Raw genomic sequence first — 23486 nt, forward strand, 5'->3', positions numbered from 1 at the left:
CAGGGCTCTAGCATGGGCCGGTCACCACTGTGTCGCCAGCAATCCCTTTACATTTATTTGCCTCTAGTACCGATGTAGAATCTTTCTTAATAACAATGAAACCTATTCACGACAAAACAGCGTACTAACAACCACGAGGAATCCTTTTCCATTTTGTTCTCTAAAATAGGCAGAGTTCTTCACCAGCTGGCTCGCGATTTCCCAAATTGTTAAATAGTACTACATGATTCTGGAGCTGCATTGTAGCGGGAGGAGCAAAATGCTTTTGAAATTTCTATTTATGTGAAAAAAAAAAAAACTGTTCAACCTTGTCAATAATAAAAACCAAGCAGACAGAAACATCGAATAAAAGTCAATATGAACACAGAACAATATATATCACAGAAACAACGTTACAGCAACGTATGTAAAAAAATTTTCACAAAGTAACGAGTGACCAGCTCTTACTAAAAAGCTCATTTTTCTCGTCTTGCAGGCACTCTAGGTGCAGGTCATGATATTTCTTTCTCTAAAAGAGTATACTATCAGGAAAATTGGGCGTTAAAGAACCGGATCCTTAGCCGAGAAGTATCGGCAGGTGGGCTGAGCTCCTCAGTTAGATCACTGCCGAGGTTGTAACCAATTGATAAAACTGCGGCAGCGGTTAGGAATGTGGAATAATTTGTGTTTTTAAGCAATAATAATTTAGTTCATATAATTCAAGTTCTGTAGTAAAAATAATGTATATAAACCGGTAAAATAACGCATAAAATTTACACTAATATATAACATAAAAGTAAACAATTTTCAATATCATAACAAAATTTTCTTTGCATGCCACACTGGTTTAAACAACACGCCCTGAAGAATTTTAACAAATAGTTTTGATTTTATTCGACAGATGGCAGCAAAACGCTCGCGGTAATTGAACCAAGAATTTTCTGTGATTATTGGAGTCGGGACAATGCAAAATTTTCAGAATTAACCTCAGCATGTGTAACATCAAAATAGGTTGCGGGTCAATAAATCCTGAAAAAGTATAGAAAATTTTTTTTTTCTTAAAAAAAGAAAAATCTTCCTCCAAAAAAATGTACATATATGATGCCAGAATCTTTTTTTTTTCTAAAGGCTAAGCCTATACCGGGTACTAAACTATATACAGGGTGATTATTAGGGCTCGAATTTTTATGCTCTAAAAATGAAACGTCGTTGCTGATAGGTTAAAAAACTTGAATTTACCGATCAGCAACGACGTTTCATCTTTAGGGGCATAAAAATCCGAGCCCCAGTGATTATAATTAAAGTTCCCGTATTTTGAATAGTTTTTCTCAAAAACTACTCATCCGAATACAGACAAATTTTGCAGGATATCTTAGTGAGGCGATGGGAGAGCGAGATTTATGCAATAAAAAAAAAATAGTTCAATATTTGACCAGCAGGTGAAAAAGTGACGCTTTTTATTGCATTTTAATTTTTTCCGTGGTCCATAAAGTGTATACACCAAGTGGAATGCGTCCACCAGGACGGACGCAACAGAATTCTGAGTAGTTTCAGTATACTACTACTACTACTACTAACCAGACACGACCCAGGCTCTGTCCCTCTCGGGATATAAGCTTTTTACCCAATCAGGTTGAGTCGCGCTGGGCGAGAATCAGGGGCGCCGGGCCAGGGCGCCACCCGGAGAATATCCGGAAGGTGCCCCCCCCCCGGCGCCCCCTACCCTCTATCCAAGACTACAGTCGCCAACAAGCTCCATGCGCGGCCCTCAGGGCATCTCAATAAGCAGCCACCCAGCCACCAGGAGGAGCCCACAAGCCCGAGCAACAGCCCGGAGCACCCCCATCCAGACCCCCGGGACCCAACCGCAAAAACCCCTGGATTTTAATGACAGAAAAAATATACAATATATACATATACGCAATATGCATCACACAGTCATCTATTTACACGTGAAGTTTCAGTATACTGACACTGCTCAGACCAATAAAGCGCTCGTCGGTATACAGACACTACTCAGAACTACGTAGCGCTCATTCTTATGGAGAGGCATTCCATCGAAACTTGGTACATACGCTATATGAACCATGGAAAAAAGAAAAATGCAATGAAAAAAACTCCACTTTTTCACCTGATGGTGAAAAATTGACTTTTTTTAATTGCGCAAATCACTCTCCCATGGCCTCATTAAGATATCCTGAAAATTTGGCTGCATTCAGATGAGTCGTTTTTGAGGAAAAACTATTCGGAGAACAGGAACATAAATTATAATCACCCTGTATATATTGAATATTATTTTCTAAAAAAAAAATTTTCAATATACATGGCATTTTATGCCTATATAATGCCCATCGAACAAAAGGAGAACCCCTGATTTAAAAAACAATAAATAAATAAATTTCTGATACAATTCACATCTGATGTTAAAATCTTTCAAGATTAATATCTAAATTCAAAATAAATATTTTTAAAATTTTTAAATTTCATCTTCAATTTTTTTTTTTTTTTTAAATTTTAATGTTGAAAGCAACGGTCACGTTTCTTCTCATCGTAAGTGGTTACGATTTTATTTTATTTTTTTCATTTGAAAAAGTGAAATTTCTCGTATTTGGAAAATCACTGTAGCGTTTATATTCTCGAAATTTCACCATTTTTTTTTTCTGAATTCCTTTTTCTTTTTCATTTATTCCCTTGAGGATGATTTGTTTTAACTTCTTGAATCTCGATTCGCATTCGCTTTACGTTTTAGCACCGAGAAAATAAAGCAGCAAGAATAACCGAATAAACAATCATTTTGATCCTTGTTGTTTTTACATAAACAAATGTAAAAGCTTCCGAGGAAATTCATCGAAGCATGTTTTCAAAAAAGGAAAACTTTTAGCTTCGTTTTTTCTTTTTAGTGCTCTTTAAATACAATCGGGCCGTGACGGGCCTTCAAACAATTTCACCGATTGCTTTTGTAATACACGTACGCAAGAGCAATGTCGGAATTTGTGCGAGGGAATAATTGGCCCGTAATGTTAAAGTTCTACGACGTTATTCGGTGAATACTTCTTTGTATTTATTTATCATCATTGTTTATTTATTTGTTTATTGTAATTTATTGTAAGATCAAAGTTTCCGGAAAATATTCCGCTGTGTTCTCATGGAAAATTATTTTGGAAATAACAGAGAGTCAAACTTGGTTATAAACGACGTCGAAGATTTCTTGGAATTTCTTTTCCCGTTATAGCCGAAGTTAAAGCATTTTCAAAGACACTTTAAATCTGAAGTCTATATACTGAGATGCGCAGTGTTCGCAAATACGCATCCAGATTCAATTTTACTCGTCCAAATTTCGTTGAGGAGTGAAAATAGCCCTTTAAATTTTTGTTAATGTTTTTAATAGTTATTTTTCAGTGTTCTTCATTAGGAAAAAATATCCCTCTTTTCACAAAATTACCCCTTAGAATTTTGGAGAGAGGTGAAATTATTTTCCAATGCTATTTTTGCAGTTAATTCTGCTCAGATACAGTCAAATGCAAAAATGGAGATGTTTTACTGTGATTAGGGGTGACCATATTTTATCGAGGAAAAATACAGACAATTGGAATCATAAACAAGTGGGAATCGCCAATTCTCGCCAAAGATGTTGCTAATTTTTGGTGAAATCACCAATAAATGCCTATAACATTTGGATGCAATAAATTAGTACGACAAGCCTGCAAGGAATTCAAAATTATCTTTACGACAGAAAAAGTTCTTATATAACAAAAATATGCGAGAATTTTTGTATTTATCTTCTTGTGATATAATTCATAAATTATAATTAATTATTCTCATCTCTCTCCTTTCTTTCTTCAGTGAAAACCATTATAAAAACATTTACATGTCTGAAGTGCATTGCCAAGTAAGCATTCCAAAAGTCATTGTTGAGGCCTTAGAACCATATTCGCTAAGATATTTGAATTACAAATCTGAGAAATGAAAGAACAGCAAAAAACTAACGGACAGCGCTCCTTTCCCTACTTTTCTGCTATTGCCGATTTCGAATATCTCTGCGCTAAAAGACACAACCATTTCTACAGAGCGAACTGAAGAGACTATAAAAAACATTGTCACGTTAGCGAAACAGTTGGGTGGAGAAGTGTTCGATGATATGGATATAGAAATCGAACAGCTAATTAACAGCAATTCAGAGGTATTGACCGAGGAGCAATTAATGCAGCTGACTGCTCCTGAAACTGAAGCGGTACCAGATGAAGAAGATCAAGATAAAGAAGTAGAAGACACACGTTCACCTATGGTGCGCTCTTCACATGTAGAAAAGTTGGTGGAGGAAGCCTTGCCATCAAACTTGATGATATGAAGAAGAAACGGCAAACAGAAATCACAATGTTCTTTCAGAAAACATTGCCAACAATCGTTGCACCCTCTTTTACATTCCCGTATACCTCTGCGTTACCCTGCTCTTCTCATGCTGTTCGATAAACGAGATATACAAGAAAAAAATTATGGTTTAGGCCAGTGTTTCTTAACCTTTTTCAGCTCATGGCCCCCCTATGGATCACATTTTTTTCTCGTGGCCCCCCTGTCCTATTCAGGGCCCCCCCCCCTCTACCCTCATCCAAGAGTGAGATACTTTCTATTTTTTATTATGATGAAATTTTTATAAATCAGGCCAATCTCTAGAATCCTGGCTAGGCACGGATTCAAATGATGGATTATCATTTCTCCCAGGAGTCAAATTATATGGTAAAAAAGGATCTGTGTAAAATACGGGACCTCGACCCTCCCAACACATCAACCGTTTCTCTGGCGGCCCTCCATACTTAGCTGGTACTAGATCTGGTACTATGATTTTCACATGTAAGCTGTTACATATGAAAATCATACATATGAAAATCATAGTACCAGATCCCATATACTGCAGTCCCCCTCCCTCCATTAAAGACATGAAGACCCGGGTCATGCCCGCATAGACCCAGGGTTAAGATGTCCCTAGTTCTATGGACGGATCTGATGAATTCTGAAAGTAGTAATATTTTTCAACCATATGTGTTTCACTTTTAAAGCTTTTCTCTTTACAGCTCCCTACTATGACTCCCTTCGCCATCTGTCGTGGATCAGCTTTCTTCTGATTTTTCCCGTTGCCCCCCCCCCCTAGAATATCCCAGGACCCAGTGGCGGATCATGATTTTGGGAGGCCCGAGGCGCAACCTGATCTGGAGGCCCCCCCCTATCAGGGGCGGATTAAAGGTAGGGGCTGTCAAATTATTTCAGAATGAATTAAAATTATTGTCAATGAAAGAAATTATTTAAAAAAATTTTTTTAGAAATTATTTTTTATTTGTTTATTCTATTTTATTTTTACTATTATTATATTAATTATTATTATTTTCTCTTTCAGCCACCTCGTTGGGCACTCTGCCTGCTGTGGCATTTGCCTTTGTATTATTTGTATTCAGAGTGAATAAAAATGTTCTATATTATGCCCCCCCCCCGTTTCGTTTAATAACGAAAAATGCCACAGTATAACATTGTGGCCCGCGTACTTTATAAAATGTTTCAATATGGCCTGCTATGCCTCAAAGGTTGAAGACCCCTGCAGTAGACTCTCGCTAATCCGGTACGTATTAGACCACGGTGTGCCAGATTTTACCGAAATTGCTGGATTAACTTTGAAGAAACCCATTGAAATAATATATGAAATTTCGTGCAAAGACATAGTCAGGACTTGATCAGCATTAAGAAATATTAGAACGTGTTAAGGGGTTAGGGCATCAGGAGAAAAGTGACACCACACCACCTAAATATCCTGGACTACTGGACGTGCTGGATTAGAGCACGACCGAATTCTCGAGAGACTACTGTAGTTGAATTGAAATGCTCAAATAAAAATTTATCAGATAATTTATATATTTTTAGTTTTGCTTACCGTTATTTTTGGAGATTCTGCAATCTAAATCCTAAAGGAAATCTTGAGGATCGGCATGAAAATTTTTTTCATTACAATAACACACATTACAATTACATTAACAATAAACACTTTTCGGTCTGACACAAAGATGTTGTTTACCCAAGCCTCCTTGACCAATCCAAAAATGTAGCTCTTTTTTTTAGAAAGAAGGAAAAGAAACCCCCTTGATTTTTTTCAGCCGGGAAGGGAGTGTTAAAAGAGAAACAGAAAAATCACGTGATTCAGAATGCAGGTCATTCAGCATTCATTTCAAACCCCACTTTTTTTTGTCATGTGGTCGTATGGTTCCAGTCATAGATTGCAAATGTATAAGTTGTTTGAACCAGCTTATAGTATTTCATTCAAACAAGTGGGAGACAAAATCACAATAAGAGCTCTACTACATTCATTTTAATTAGTACGAGTGTCTCTTCCTGTCGATGTCGCCGCTTGCCGATAGCCATCTTGCCATCCATTATACTGTATACAAAAGCTTACACCAAAGCTGTCCTATTATCGGCGCCCATAAAAGCATTTAATACTGTGGAATGAGACATCTGTTTATGCCTTCGCTCCAATTTTCATTTCGGACAGACATTAGGACCTGCTGTTCTCACCTCTCCTCCTGCTTGTGCCCTTAGGGAAATACTGTTTGAAACTGACCCTGCTTGAATGATCGCTTTACAATGTCTCTTCTTTCTTTGTCGGGGAAGAACTGGCCCTTGAGAGCTGCGTCTTGTAAATTGTTCTTTTCTTTCAGTTCCCGTTTTTCTTCCATAACTCTTACTAATACGTACAGTATACATTAAAAAAAAAATTGCGGTTAAAAAAAAAAAGGGAGAGCAGATACTGTACTTAGTTCAAGAGATTTGTTGATGCGCATGTAAATTCATATGTAGGATGAAGCACACAACTATTTGGAGGCCCCCCGCTCTGCCGAGGCCCCAGGCGCGCGCCTCATGCGCCTGTGCGGTAATCCGCCACTGCCAGGACCGCAAGCGAACCATATGGCCCCAGGTTGAGAACCACTGGTTTAGGCTATTCGCGGATTTCTCGTGTTCGCGGTCACCCCCGCGACTACGACGAGCTGACTGTATATTCAATCATATTTTTCGATACAACAAAACGTTCCAATGTTTCAAGGAATTGAATATTTTTCTGATAGAGACTGACGTTGAATAATCATGATAACTCAGATTAATTACTTATACCTCGGGAATTCGTATATCAATTTCGAGTGGCCGTATTTACTCGTTGAAAGAAATATTTATGTCGTATTTTTGAAACTTGGATTCACATGGTGTACGGACGGTACACGGGTATCAATCAGCACGTACCACGGCCACTCGGTCATGATCTCGGTCGTGTGATTTTCCGACTTCATGGGCACGTTCCGATGAGATTACGAAAACTTTACCCACTCGAAATGCTTTAAAATTTGGGGGGGAGGGGGCTCCGGGTTTGTTGAAGAGTTATCAGTAGAAAATTATTGGTATGTATATGACTATAAGATTGTGTTTGCTCGTCTAAACAAGGGGTGGGGAAATCCGTTGTGCATGCCTTAGACTCAATGAAACATAACTTTCCCGGGGATGTGGAATGTGTGCGGAAATTTCTCGTCGGTGGTTGTGAGAGCGTTTTAAAGGACGATCTCTGATTCTAGAGAACTTGCAACGGGATTAGAAATCGAAGTATGCGGACAATCTCGTCAGAAATTAACCCCATGGTTCAGGGATAGGAAACTTCAGAAATTTCTCATTAATTACTCATTATACATAGCAGGAATGGAGCCTTGGAGCCATTTAGCAAGACCGACAGTGAAGAAAACTTAGAATTGGGTTGTATATAACTGAACGATAAGCTCAAATAAATACAAATAAATAAATATATTCGTGTATATATAAGCCGAGTTTTTTTTTGTTGAAAACTCGTCCCTAATAGGTGGGGAGGAGGGTCGGTGTTCATAGTGGAGCGAAGAGGTACGAGGTCCATTAATTGTGACTAGGAAGAAAAAAATGCATAGGGTTGGAGGAAGAGATGTGTCCGTACATTGTAAAAGAGGAGGGTAGATAAAATAGTTGGAGGTGTTCTGAAATAAAAATAAGGGTGTGCTGATGGTGATGATGATTCCTCCGCAGAAGAGGGAAAGGAAAAAAAAGGAAGGAACGGCCCAATCACAGCAGATCGATCTAAAATTTCATACGTTACCTCTGTGCTCTAACTTCCAATTATAAAGTTGTTGTCCTGTCTCTCCTGACGCCAACAAAAAAACATTCTATGTTTCTAAAAGCAATATTCTCTGAGATATTTGAATTCGAAAAACGGGGGAAAAGAACAGCGTTAAAGGCGAAAAAACCGTTTTACCCGCATTTAACGCTGTTCTTTCCCGAATTTCTTGTGTTTTCGAATTTGATTATCTCTCTGAATTGCACTTAGAAACACGAACATTTTTTTTTTGTTGGCATCGGGAGAGACAGAGCAACAACTTTCTTACTTGAGCACAGGGTTACCGTCTAAAAATTTAGATTTTTTATTTTGGTACGCACTATATTTTCACTCTCAAAACTAGTACAGGGTAATTTCTGAACTCTTTTTGAGCATTTTTTAAACTGAAATCATAACTCTACGACGGACCGTTAATGAGATAAAGGTCGTGCTAGCACTTACAGGACACCCCGTATAAACTTTGTATATTTCTTTTGTAGTTTTAATTTCGTATCTATGCAGTAATTATGTATTTCATGACTTTAAACGCGTCTCATATTGTCCGAATTTCATTCATATTCATATAAAGAAGTGTTTCACTTATTGTTAATATACTATAATTTATATAAACTCACCTTACTTATAAGACTAAGGTCTCTTCGCGTTCTCAAGGTCTCTTCGCGTTCTCCTAAAGTCATTCTTCCGCTTTTTCGAGGCTTAGTTCGTCCTGGACTGGAGTATGCTGTAAGGTTTTGGAGACCATACCTACAGAGGGACATAGACTTGGTTAAAGGGGTGCAGAGAAGAGCTACGCGTGTCGGATGGATAGGATGGACCATGAACTTTTAGTACACCGCCAATCGACTGCTTTTACAAGGGGACACCAGTATCGATTGGTGAGGGACAATGCAAGGTTATGGTGTCGCAGGGAATTTTTCTCCAATAGGGTTGTTAATAAATGGAATAGCTTACCCCCGGAGGTAGTAAATTGTAACACAATTGACACGTTTAAAAAGAAATACGATAAACATGTTGGGGTAAATCGAGAAGCTATCCATTCTTAAAATAAGACAACCATAAGTATTCTTTATGGGCATTGTATAATATTTTATCATGTGTATATATTGTTTGTAATTGGTGTTAATTGCATTTTTAATTGGGTTGCTGTATTTTTGAAACATATGACAACCATATTTTTATGGGCATCTTTTTATCAGCCACCTCGTTGGGCATTTTGCCTGTTGTGGCGTTGTATTTGTATTTGTATTTGTATAATACACTTAAAACAAGATCATCGTTCTCTTACAGACAATTTTTTTTGTCCTGCGAGTGTCCGCAGTAGAGGGGTTTTACTGTATCATGACGAAAGTCTGCCTCTGCGGCGAGACTTTTCCACATGGGTTATTGGCTCGCATAACAATGGGCATCTTGCAGAAAATGTTGTAATGGAATACATAGCGCCAGCCATTTTCGAATTTATCTACCATTTTTTCTTAAATTTAATACACTATAATCGCATCATCTGAAGTATCCGTTGTCCGAATTTCCAAGCAATTATGCCAGTAGGACAACTCTCAGAGCCCTGTCAGATGGAGAAGTGTTATTCCGGTAGCACTATACATGATGCATCGAATAACGCGGACATTTCACTCGGATTGTAAGAGTAAATAACGAACAGCTACAGGGATTTCAATATATGGATTGTCCTTATCAAATGCAGACGTCTGGTAACCCTACTTAAAGCAATATACCCTGGTCGAGATTGTTCCGCAATTATTTCAACATTAATATGTTCATGTAAACACCGATGATACAGGCAAGGAGGGTTAGATTGGATTCTCCATGAATATCGCAAGCGAATGGTGTATAACCCCACCCTCGAATTCATATTCAGCGATCGTATGAGGTTTCGACTTCCGACTGTGCAATTCGCAATCAGAAAATAAATACTCATATTTGTGTGATAATTCAGTGTGTGATACACATTCTCTCAGTTCATACTTTAAAATTAAAAACAAAAAATAAAACTACGTGAATTTTATCATTTATTCGTTGGGATTTTAAAGCAATTTCAGATAGCCTTTAAGGAATTTTTTCCCCAGATTTTCCCTGGAAAATTACAGTATATATACGTCACGGCCAAAGTCCGAAATTGTCCAGTTCGTAAATTGGTTGGCTATTTCTCAAACTGGCCGAGAAGTCTGGTCAAAGTCCGACAATTATTTTGTGTTGTTCTTTAAGACGTGTACTAGCGGATTGCTAATCGGAGGGGTTTAACGGGGTTCATCTACCAACTGCGAACGTAGCGAGAATGGGAGGTGGGGTACTGAGAAGCTCCCGTTGGGCAACGACCCTAAGGAGCGGCCACAGCTGACACTGTAGTGATTATCTTTATATTGATTCACACAAGAAAAAAATCATATCGCGGTCACGATTTGTGTCTGGTGTGAATCAATATGGATATAATCTTTTAGTAAAGGACAAATCCAGGTTGTACTGTCACAGGGATTTTTGCCACTAATAGGGTTGTCGATAAATGTAATAGTTTACCCCTCTAAGTGACGTTAATTCAAACACAAATGGCATGGTTAAAAAGAAATATAATAGACATATTGGGATGAATCGAGAAGTTGTCCATACTTACAGATGAGACAACCATACCTTCTTCTTTATACATTATTAATTTAATATAATCTTCTTTATACATTATTAATTTAATATAATCTTCTTCATACATTATTAATTATTAGCTTCCCATTTCGTGATACATATTATAATTTTGAGTTGCTGTAGTTCAATTATAATCGACATCCATATTGTTTATGGGCATCTTTTCTCAGCCACCTCGTTTTGTCTGTTGTGGTCTTTGTGTTTGTTTTTGCATTTATAATCACTATAGTAAGAAGTGCCGCTCCCTACGTTCACAGCACTCGTACGTCTCGCCAAGTTCGGCCAAAGTGGGAAAAAACACTAATTGCCGAACTTTGGCCAGACCTCTCAGCCAGTTTGAAAAATGGCCGGGCAATTCGCAAAGTGGTCGGACTATGGGCATTGGCTATGACATATACACGTATTGTTAATGTTATGTTAATTTTTTTTTACGAACCCAATAATTATCTTTTTGTCATATTTCATACGAAAAAATATCAAACATGAAATTTTATTTCCCCCTTTTTTTTTTAATAAAATAATTATTCAGAACGAATGATATGAAGTGGAATCATGTCGATGACAACAAATGATTAATGAGCAAAAATGAGAAATATCTTCTTTCCTTGCTAGAAAATAATGATAAAAATTTGAATAAAATAGGGAGTAATAAAAAGATTTCTTTTTTTTCTCTTTCTCTCTCTTTCATGAGGTCATAAATTTTTCTCGTTTTGAAAGATTGTTGTGATTTTTTTTTTTTCAATTTTCACATGATTTCAAAACAAATTTGAAAAAATTATCATTTTTATTATTTTTAGAACGATAAAAATAATAATAATGAATATTAGGAATTTTTATTGGGTTTTTTTTTTCCTAATTAAGAAATTTCTTTGAATGTGAATTAATTTTTTAAACTTCTTTCAGCGGAAAAGAATGTGTTTGATGCATAGAAAGAAATTTTTGCTTGTTTTGTGTAAGTGGAGCTCAAAGTGTTTCTAAAAAACGAGACATTTCATCGAGGATACGTATTAAAATAAATGATCGTTGTGTTTGTGTTTGTATTTGTTATCACTATAGTGATTATAAATACAAATATTCACGATTTAAAAAAATTAAAGTCAGCTTTTCCAAAAAAAAAAACTTGGCGAAATGACTATTTTCAACAAAACGAGTTATTCCAAGGGTGCTCATATTTTAGGAGAGTGTGGGAGCCATTTTATTGGTTTGGAAATGTGTCGCGGGCCACTTAATTAACACTATAACGGCCGGAGCAGTCATTTTGGCGGTTTTGATTTTGAAAACGCTATAATTTTAATAGTATTTGACGTACACACTCAGTTTTTGATTACTTTTTATTATTTTTGCATTTCTCTTTGTGTACAAAAATTTGAACACCTCGAAGGTTTTGTACTGAAGTTATCGACGTTTATAACTGGAGCAGCCAGGAACAGTTATTTCTGACTGCTATGTAAAAATTGTATGTTTTCTCGTTGTGACGGGCGTTGAATGCTTTTGCTTTTAGGTTTATCCCCTATCACTCTCTGATGGCACACACAACACAACACATATTCACTAGTAACATACAGATAAGGGAAAAAGTAATAATATTTGTTGCATATCATGTTACTCCGGTAGCTAAAAAAAAGCTAATGGCGGGGACAGCAGAATTTCTTGTATTAACCATCAAAACACCATTTCTTATATAGCTGTAGAGCCTCCAATATCATAGTTGAGGAAACTGTTTTTTTCATGACTCTGCAAAAACCTCTTTCCTTAGAGCTCGTGTCCATTGAACGGGACCGTACATGGAAAGGTCAGATCTAACTCAGGCCAGAGCTCACAATTGCTGACACTGCCACCAGATGGTGACGAATTGTGAGCTCTGGCCTGATTTAGGTATAAGCGGTCCATATACGATCCCGTTCAGAGCGCACCAGCTCTAAGGAAAGAGATTCGTAGTCTTTGTAGCGTAGTGGTCTAGCGTGCTCATCCGGTAAGTGAGAGGACGTAGGTCAGATTCCCCGCAAGGGCAGTTGAATTTTTCTTTCCTGAATTCATCTTAGCACAAGCCAGCTGTTAAAACCTTCGTGTGAACAACGGAGAGAGGCATCACATGTTCGAAGAAGTCAGGTTATGCCGCGATATATTTTGTCGATAAAGTAATATTTATAGCAACCAACCGACCCTGGCCTCCGCTCTGTAACCACAAGGGAGCAGGTTTCCACTTTAGAGCGGGTTAGGCCAGCCTTTCTGCACGCTATGTTATCAGGAGTCACACGAGGAGAAGAAAAAAAAAGTATCAAAACAACGTGTAGAACTCAGATACGTGTTGATACGATCATTTATGTTGCAAACGTTTCTACAGTTTTTGAAATACAAAAATTAACTGTTTATACGGACACACTATCCTCAAAAACTTAATTAGAAAGTTGTTGCCCTGTATCTCTTGAAACCAACAACAAAAAAAAATCCACTAAGACAATATTTAAAAGTAAATGAGTGCAATATTCGCTGAGATATTTAAATTCAAAAACCTGAGAAAAGTTTCGAAAAGAACAGCATAAATGAGGGAAAGAAGCGTCGTGCGTTAGTTCATGCTGTTCTTTTCCAACTTTTCTTCGATTTTCAAATTCATATATCTTTGCGAATATTGCACTTAGAAACGTAGATTTTTTTTCCTGCCTTGAGAGAGACCGGGCAACAATTGTCTTATTGCGTTTTGAAAACAGGATGTCTGCATAAACAGGCCCGTCATTTGGGGGGCAGGGGCGCAACGCTCCTCCCTCCTGGCTTATAAAAATACACTAAAAATAGTATATATATACATACATTGAATACATGTCCCCCCCCCCCCCGCTGGAAAAGTTGAAATGACGGCCCTGCACATAAATAGTTAATTTTTAACATCTCTTTGTAACATGAATGACGTACTCTCAGTTTCACCTGTTATTTGGATAATGCTTCTAATTGGAAGTATGCCTCTAGGATCAACATTCCTCCAGTGAAATTCGACAAGGGGAATTATGGAATCACCCTGTATATCCATGAGTTACTAGTGAGACAGCTCAGCTCCCTCACAGAGTACGTTGAGCTTCCCAGAACCGTCTCAGAAGCACCATGTGTCCCCCTTGCACAGTGATATTCTGGAGGAAAATATAATATAAATATTTTTGAAAATGTATTGTGACAAAAAAGTGGAGAAATTAACATCTTTAGGAAAATGACAAGGCTTCTGAATTATAGGATTTATTGGATAGAACTTATTTGGAAAAATGAAAATAGAAACGATAATGTCCTTTTGAAACGGAATGGTCTTTGCATCAGGATTCGGAAAGCGACAAGAGCATCTTATATGGCCTTAATCGGGGGAAAAAATTTCCACTCCCTGATTTAAAGTGATACATACTATGGCAGTGATTTGCAACTGGTGTGCCGCGACAATCCAGAGAGTGATAAGAAGGCTATGTCACGAGACATTTTAAATTTTCATCTCAATTCCGAAGACGACACGACAGTAAAATTGTGAATTATTGAACCGCTCCTTTCAGATACAAGGTGAAGTTGATAAGTCACTCTATAATTAACTTTTAACACACACTATGCGCCACGTACGTTTGATCTTTCATTCATTACGGTCGTGAAGGGTTATTATTTACGCTTTTTATTACAAATGTTCCAAGAAATAAACTAAACAATTCGGAAAACACTATCATTATAGAGCGAGATCAACGAGTCCTTGGATCCATCTTGATAACTTTAAACACTTGTTTACAGTTAAATTCGTAATTCAATAACATCCTTTGATCTCTCGAATCAAGCTAGAACTCACTCACTCCGACGCGGGACACAAACAGATTCAATGGGAAATTTACAGGAAAGTTTACTTTTACATTATCCAGTAAGTTACATGGAGGATCATTTCATTATCTATCATCGAAAATACTAATTAAATTCCATCCTATCACAGATACGTCGGAATCAAATCTTTTTAAATCAGTCCCTGTATAAACTTGAGAATTCCTTCAAAGACTGAGCCCTGCATTTAAGCGTTAAACTCATTCAAAATACATCAATCAGTTCGAAATTCAATAGAACCCTAACGAAGATTCTGGAGAAGTCTACAAAATAATCGCATTCAGAACGGGAAAAGGAGAGGATCAAAGGTATCAAAGTTGGAAAGAAACCTTTACTCGTTCTCTCTCTTCACCCGCCCTCAAGTTATTTGACTTTGATGTATCTCTATATATGAGATCATCAAACCAGAAAAATTCCATCAGGATGACGTGACTGAAAAATTCTTCCGTATTTTTTGAAAAATAAATAAAATCCTATATAAATCTTGGAATGTGTGCGTGTAGTAAAGAGTCCAGTGACGTCAAAACACATACACACACACACACACACACACACACACACATATACACAACGTATATATGCACATATTTTCCTGTTATGCGCATCAAAAACCGCAGAATGAAAATATACTTTTGAAGGGAAGCGAGAGAGAGAGAGAGAGAGAGATCTTCCACAGTATACTGTTAGAAGGTTCTTGATTTACCAGAGAGAGTCTTGTGCTCGCGTTCATTTACTTTTATGCCCGCTAGCCATCGACTGGTAACTCGCTTCGCAACTCGCAGGTACACACACACACACACACACAGAGGGAGAGAGAGAGAGAGAAGTTGATAAAGTCAAATATTTGCTTTTCTGGAAAGTTACAGAACACTTTTCTTGGGTTTGGTTCCCTTGAAGTGTCCTGAAGGCATCCACGGTAAAGTGAGTGCGATTTTCACTCGCGGCTATGGTTGCCGAATCCGCACTTGCGGAACAGAACCTCGGCACCCCCTTCCCCCCCCCCCCCCCACCGGAACGAATAAGAGTTTTGAAGGCAGTGAGAAGAGAATTTATAGCTCTTCAATGGGATTGATACATTCTCTGGTGATTCTGTGTGTGTGTCTCTCTCTCTCGCGCTGTATGGATCCGAATCTCTCACTCCTTGAGGCATTGCACATTCAGTGTCTGTCTGTCTTGTCTTTGGATAGTAGTAGTAGTAGTATGAGTGTTTGTCTCGTCGCGTGAATACGCACTCTTGAAAGAGACGAAATTCCAGCTCCCCTCATGAAATAAATGAAGGAAACAGTATTCTCCCCTAATACAACTTTCAATGGCTTTAAAGGTCTGATCACTTGATTAGAGTCGTTTGATGGTGAGGCGATTTGTGCTCGTGTTTGATAGTCGTTACAGGAAAGTCTATTCTTGGAAGTACTGTATCTTGTTATAGTTTGGGTTCCGCATGATGGGACCCCAAAAGCCGAAAATGGCTGAGAGTAGAGTTCCAGATAAAAGACGGGAGAAGGCAGAAATTCAGAAAAGAGCAGGAAGGGAAGGAGGCCTGTTAGAAAGCGCAATACGTTGGAAGTCAATTCAGGAATATTAACTGGAGTTAGGTGCCCCTGGTTTTACCTCCAAAACGGCAAGGAAGGCAGAAATTCGGGAAAATGCAAAGATGGCTGCAATTTGATAACAACATTTGAGAGCAGAAATTCATAAAATAGCAGAAAAAGCAGAAACTTGATAAGAGCGTTTGAGAGCAAAAATTCATAAAACAGAAAAGAGGCAGAAATTCATAAAACAGAAAAGAGGCAGAAATTCATAAAACAGAAAAGAGGCAGAAATTCATAAAACAGAAAAGAGGCAGAAATTCATAAAACAGAAAAGAGGCAGAAATTCATAAAACAGAAAAGAGGCAGAAATTCATAAAACAGAAAAGAAGCAGAAATTCATAAAACAGAAAAGAGGCAGAAATTCATAAAACAGAAAAGAGGCAGAAATTCATAAAACAGAAAAGAGGCAGAAATTCATAAAATATTAGTCAGGACAGAAATTCAAAGAATTGGTAAGAAGAGGAGCATTAATTCAAGAAAAAAGAGCAAGAAGATGTGTTGAAATTCAGGAAACAGCGAAGGGGACAAAAAAGTTAAGAAGATGGGCAGAAATTCATCAGAAGGTGAAAAGACAACTCAAAACAGGGCGAGAAGAAGTGCGGAACTTCAGAAAAGGACGGGGGTGGGGGGCATCAGAAAGTCAGAAATTCAAAAAGATCAGAAAGAAAGGCAATAAATATAAAAGAGCAGAAAAAGCAGGAATTAAAAAAATTGGCAAGAGGGGCTTTCTGAATTTTATACCTGATTTATACGCAGATTGTGATCTCGCAACTGATTTTATACTCAGATTATGATTTTATAGTTGTTATGATTGTAATGTATGTTTTTTATAAATAAAATTGCCAGAGGTATCCAGTCCGTGAGGGCAATGAGCCGATATTGCCATACGGCGGTGTGGCCTGGGTATCTTTCGGTTTTGACGGCAAGGGGGGGGGTGTCATAAATTTAAAAAATTGGCAAGGAGATGGGCATAAATTCAAAAATAGCTTAAGGAGATGGTCAGAAATTCGAAAAATGATTTCTTGATAGTAGAAAGGAGACAGAAACAAGTAAATTCAAAAAATAGTGCAAGGAATAACGTCAGAAAAAGTCAGAAGCCTAAGCGAAGGACAGAAATTCAGGAAAAAGAAAAAAGATGGACATGAATTTTTGAAACTAGAAAGAGGATAGAAATTCTTGGAAGCAGAAAGAGGAGAGAAATTCTTGGAAGCAGAAAGCGGAGAGAAATTCTTGAAGCAAGAAAGAGGATAGAAATTCTTGAAAGCAGAAAGAGGATAGAAATTCTTGGAAGCAGAAAGCGGAGAGAAATTCTTGAAAGCAGAAAGAGGATAGAAATTCTTGGAAGCAGAATGAGGATAGAAATTCTTGGAAGCAGAAAGAGGAGAGAAATTCTTGAAAGCAGAAAGAGGATAGAAATTCTTGGAAGCAGAAAGAGGATAGAAATTCTTGAAGCAAGAAAGAGGATAGAAATTCTTGGAAGCAGAAAGTGGAGAGAAATTCTTGGAAGCAGAAAGAGAAGAGAAATTCTTGGAAGCAGAAAGCGGAGAGAAATTCTTGAAAGCAGAAAGAGGATAGAAATTCTTGGAAGCAGAAAGCGGAGAGAAATTCTTGAAGCAAGAAAGAGGATAGAAATTCTTGAAAGCAGAAAGAGGATAGAAATTCTTGGAAGCAGAATGAGGATAGAAATTCTTGGAAGCAGAAAGAGGAGAGAAATTTTAGGAAGCAGAAAGCGGAGAGAAATTCTTGAAGCAAGAAAGAGGATAGAAATTCTTGGAAGCAGAAAGAGAAGAGAAATTCTTGGAAGCAGAAAGTGGAGAGAAATTCTTGAAAGCAGAAAGAGGATAGAAATTCTTGGAAGCAGAAAGCGGAGAGAAATTCTTGGAAGCAGAAAGAGAAGAGAAATTCTTGGAAGCAGAAAGCGGAGAGAAATTCTTGAAAGCAGAAAGAGGATAGAAATTCTTGGAAGCAGAAAGCGGAGAGAAATTCTTGAAAGCAGAAAGAGGATAGAAATTCTTGGAAGCAGAATGAGGATAGAAATTCTTGGAAGCAGAAAGAGGAGAGAAATTCTTGAAAGCAGAAAGAGGATAGAAATTCTTGGAAGCAGAAAGAGGATAGAAATTCTTGAAGCAAGAAAGAGGATAGAAATTCTTGGAAGCAGAAAGCGGAGAGAAATTCTTGGAAGCAGAAAGAGAAGAGAAATTCTTGGAAGCAGAAAGCGGAGAGAAATTCTTGAAAGCAGAAAGAGGATAGAAATTCTTGAAAGCAGAAAGAGGATAGAAATTCTTGAAGCAAGAAAGAGGATAGAAATTCTTGAAGCAAGAAAGAGGATAGAAATTCTTGGAAGCAGAAAGAGGAGAGAAATTCATTGAAGTAGGAAGGGCAACAGAAATCGAGAACAGTAGAAATAGGACAGAAATTCGAAAAATTGCATGGACAAGAATTTTGAGAACTGCAAGAGGGGGTATGAATTTTGAAAAAAGCGAAGAAAGGAGGGGACGGAAATTTCGGGGCATTTATTAAAAAAATAGCTTCAACATTTTGTCACGATTTTATTCACCCTGTTCTAAAGACACGGAAAATGGCACAATGGAAAAATATTACTTACGACCTCACATACTTATTGAGTAAGTGACAGATAATCAAAATTACAAGAGTAAATGCCCTTTACCTCCATTCAGAAAAGGCAGTTAGAGGGATAACCCTGTTTGCCCTACCCCGTCCCTCCTCATGCGTAGAAACATATGAGGAATATGATAACCAAGGCCCGGATATTGTTGCCCTAAAAAATCTAAACGTCCAAGTTTTGTAAACTTTTAAGAGTTAAAAAAATTTGGTTTCTTGATTACTTTTATCCATAAGGGGGTCATTCAAGTATTACGTCGGGGGGGAGGGTTTTTATTTGCTGACTTTTGATGACGGGGGGAGGGGGGTTTGAAGGTTGCTTACGTCATCAACCACCCCTTTTTGAAGATATGAAATATTCTAAGCTGCTGACGAAATTTTGCTGACAAGGGGAAATGGGGGGGGGGGTCAGTGTTTTTTGCTGACTTTTGCTGACAAGGGGAGGGAGGGGGTCAAAAATGGCTAAAAATCTGCTTACGTAATACTTGAATGGCCCCTAACCAATAAACCGATAAAAATGAAATTTCATCAGCAAAAATATGTCTTCTAGGAAATATTAAAAACAATTATACAGTATTATATTACATGTGAGAAATACATCCATGACCTGTTCCACCACCTATCAAATATAACTTTTAAAATTCTTCGATTGAAATTAGTGTTCGATTTGTGATTAATGTGTCGCATGGAAAAAAAAACAATATTATGACATTAATTAATACTTTATAAACATAATATTAATTAAATTATCAAGTTTGCTTCGAAATGTTAACAGTTGATATTCGTATACGGTAGAAAAAGATTAGTAAATTTTGTAAAGTGTTATAATTATGGCTCTTTCGGTTTCCCACTATAATTAAAGACAATATCTAAGCTATGGATTGTTACACTTTGCGAGTTTTACTGACGTTGATTTACCGTATGCTAATAACTGATAATAATAGCTAATTAAACTGTTGAAATCTCGAACCAAACATGATAATTTAACTAATATGTATTATTGCTTTAAAATATATTACCTAATACCATATAATATTGTTTTTTTCCCCTGCGGTACATCAATCAAAAATTCGGTAACTAATTTCAATAGAAGAATTTTAATCAGTTTTATTTGATAGCTGGCGGAAAGAGTTCCAGTTTATTAATGTTTCACACATGTGATACAGGGTGATTCTAAATTCATGGACAAACTTTAAGAGGTGATATAAGACATCTAGCAAGTATTTTCTTTGATCGTGTAAAAAAATGTATGTGCAAGCAAATCACGAGGACCAGATGATATCTATCCTTGGATCCTCAGAGAATGTTCAAATGAATTGTTAAGGCCAGTGGAAAAATTTACAGGAGTAGAGGTTCGTAAGGGTATCGTCCCAAGGGATTACTCAAGGGTTGCTAATGTGGTTCCAATGTTTAAATAGGGTAGTTGTGGCCAATTATCGTCCACTGACTTTGACGAGCTCCCTCTCGAAAATTTTGAAAATTATTATCAAAAAGCTATTGGTCAAGTGGATAGCCGAGAATAATGTATTGTCGTATAATCAGCATAGGTTCAAGGAAGGGGAAGTCATGCGTAATAAGCCTCCTTTGCTCTTATGATCCCGTGACTAAGGCTTTGTGTAGATGTTGTTTTTCTTGATTTTCAGAAGGCATTCGATCGAGTCCAACATGGTGAACTCTTGAAGCGTTTACACGAGATGGTGATTGGTGTTTCTGCTGGATTCAAATGTATTCAGGTTTTTTTTACGACTACAGTATTGAATGCATTTATTTTTTCAGAGGTCTTTGCGACCCGTTCAAACATCTGTCATGGATCCCCCCATTTTACTTGATTTTCAGACGTGACCCACTAATAAATATCCCAGGACCACAAAGCTGTTAGAGAAGCACGGCAGCATGCGTATAGGCGAGACTAGAAATATAATCTCTACCCAGCACATATCTATTAATAATTCCTTAAAAATATAAAAAAAAACCTTCTCTAGAATGGCACCCCTTGCGGCCACATGGGCTGCACAGCTCAAAAGACGCATACCCTCCCTCCACCCCCAGTGCACGCTCAGCCGCTGCGGCGGTCGAGTAGTCGTAGTGACGGACTCGCATCGCAATGTTGCGGGTTCGAACCCCAATGGAGCTGATCGGCCAGTGGTCGTCAGCTGAAATTTGTTTTGTGTGGTTCCCAACTTCGAGGTGCGAATGCAAACCGCTACAACCGTTAAAAAGTCTTGTCACAGAGAGCAACAACCCTGCAAACGGTATACACATATTCACTCACTTCACTTCTGAATGGCATCACTGAAAAATCACACACAAAACTAAATATGCACTCAGACTGTTAGGTACTTTCGGCACAACTTACACTTCCAGCACAACTCACTAGGCAGTAAATTGCCCATGACGATAGACCCGAGTTGTTCTCGGTTTGAAAGAAAAAAAAGAAAGCACACACACACACACACACAGCTTATATTTCCCCCAGAAATTAGTAACTAAATACTCTCTTTTAATAAAATCGCTCAAAACAGAATCAAAAATTTACATTCTTTTTCACAAATTTTTTTCATAAAAAATTCAAAATAAATTAATGAAGAAATGATTTTAATGGTATCTCATTGTCAGGTAATTCATGAAATAGAATTTATTACATTTTCTATAATACTTCGAAAAGGCAACTTCAAACTTGAAGAAAACTTTCAAGTTTAATCTCCATCCAAATGAAAATTACATCCATTTTCATTTTCAGATGGTAAATTACATGCAGAAAATCCTTTTTAAAAAATCGTAAAATCTCGTAAATTCACGTTTCCTATAACTCACTGACGAGCCTAATCCATCAAATGAGGAAAAAAAGTACTACATAATAATTAAAAAAGAGACGAAAAAATTCGTACGACTATTTGAAAGAAAAATATAAGTCATCGTAATTATAGTAAATTCCGGGTAGTATGGGAATGATAATTTCAAATATATATAGACCTATATATATTTAAGTATTATATGCACCATAATCACGCTAATAATCCATCTTCGCAAATAATATTATTTCCAGCACCTCAAAGATTTAGTGAGAATATATTTTCCTCACACAATGCTCGTATGTAGTAGAAAACTTCTCTTAAGAGAATAAAAGGACTTTTCACACGGGTAATTTTTATATTCCGGGACGCACAGCTTATCCTCCAGAAATAAATTACTAAATATTCTCTTGTAATGAAATCATTTCGTTACAGAATCGAAAATTTACATTTTTTTTCAAAAGTTTTTTTATAAATACTTTAAAATAAATTATTAAAGAAATAATTTTAATGCAGCATCTCATTGCCATGTATAATTCATGAAATATATATATTTTTTTCTTTATTGTGCGACACACATTGTGTCCCACAAGAGATGGCGCACTAATTTTATCAACATATAGTTTTTACGCATTGTAAAATATAATTTTAGAAACGGGGAGAGGGGGGATTAGAAAAAAAATTTCAAATTAAAATAGCATATTAAAAAAAATGAAATGATAACAGTAATTTTTTCAAGATTATACGTAATTGAATAATAACACGTGACGTAAATCAATCAATATGTATAAAACTAGCTATAATACCCGGCGCTGCCCGGGTTTTCTTGTCTGAAACGCATTGGTAGGGAACCACGGTAACCACAGTAAACATTCCGAAAGTCATTATTGGGACCGAGAAGCCATCGTTGCCCGACAGTTTTTCGCCCATTTCGGGCCATATTGGTGAACTTAGACACGGTTTACATGTCCCTCAAAGAAAGAGGGAGATATCACGTGATTCAAAAAAGCCTCATTGAAGAAAACCCGGGCAACGCCGGGTATTATAGCTAGTTAATAAAATATAATTTGTAGTATATGCAAAATTTGAATACGATAAATCTAAAATTCTAGATTTTTATAGAGAACACACACACACACAGAAAATCAATTTTGTATTTGTGTGTGTGCGTGCGGACCGATGTGTGTGGTATTCAGACCGATCGTCACCAAATTTTGCATATACATCAAGAAGGCAGAGCCCGAATTTAAGGATAAGCTACTTTCAAAGTTCGTCAGAGCTGACCAAATTCCCAAAACGGGCAAAAAAAAACTGTCGCGCAAAAATTTTTCTTGGGCCTCAACAATCACTTTCGGAATGTTTACTTTGGTTACCGTGGTTCCCTAACAATGCGTTTCAGACATGTATTGTATATTTGAAACTTCGACGACTTTACAATGGTTTGCCACTTCTCCATGCTGCCAGTCAGAGGCGTTTTTAACGGCACGCTTCCGGGGCCCCTAAAAACACAAACTTCACACTTTTTTCTAATTTAGGGGACCCAATATTTTCTTTTGCGTCCGGGGCTCCGATCGTCTTTAATCCGCCACTGCTGCCAGTATAATAGTTTATTCCTTTATAATAGTTCGTAATTTTTTCCATCCTTCCAGTAATTGAAAAAATAAAAACAAAAACCCCGGGCAGAGCGCCGGGAATTAGAGCTTATAAGATATAAAACTAGTACAATACATGATTTAAATATGAGACACACATAAAGGGAGTAAATGTTTGTAAGTGGGGGGAAACAATGGGCTGTAAATGAAATATACAAATCATATACTCTCAAACTATTGCCACAGCGAGCCAAATGTGGCCCAC

This window comes from Pholcus phalangioides, unplaced genomic scaffold (assembly GCF_987345545.1).
Source record: "Pholcus phalangioides strain wild (caught in Gottingen) unplaced genomic scaffold, Ppha-v1.0 ptg000003l_1, whole genome shotgun sequence".
Taxonomy (NCBI): Eukaryota; Metazoa; Arthropoda; class Arachnida; order Araneae; family Pholcidae; genus Pholcus; species Pholcus phalangioides.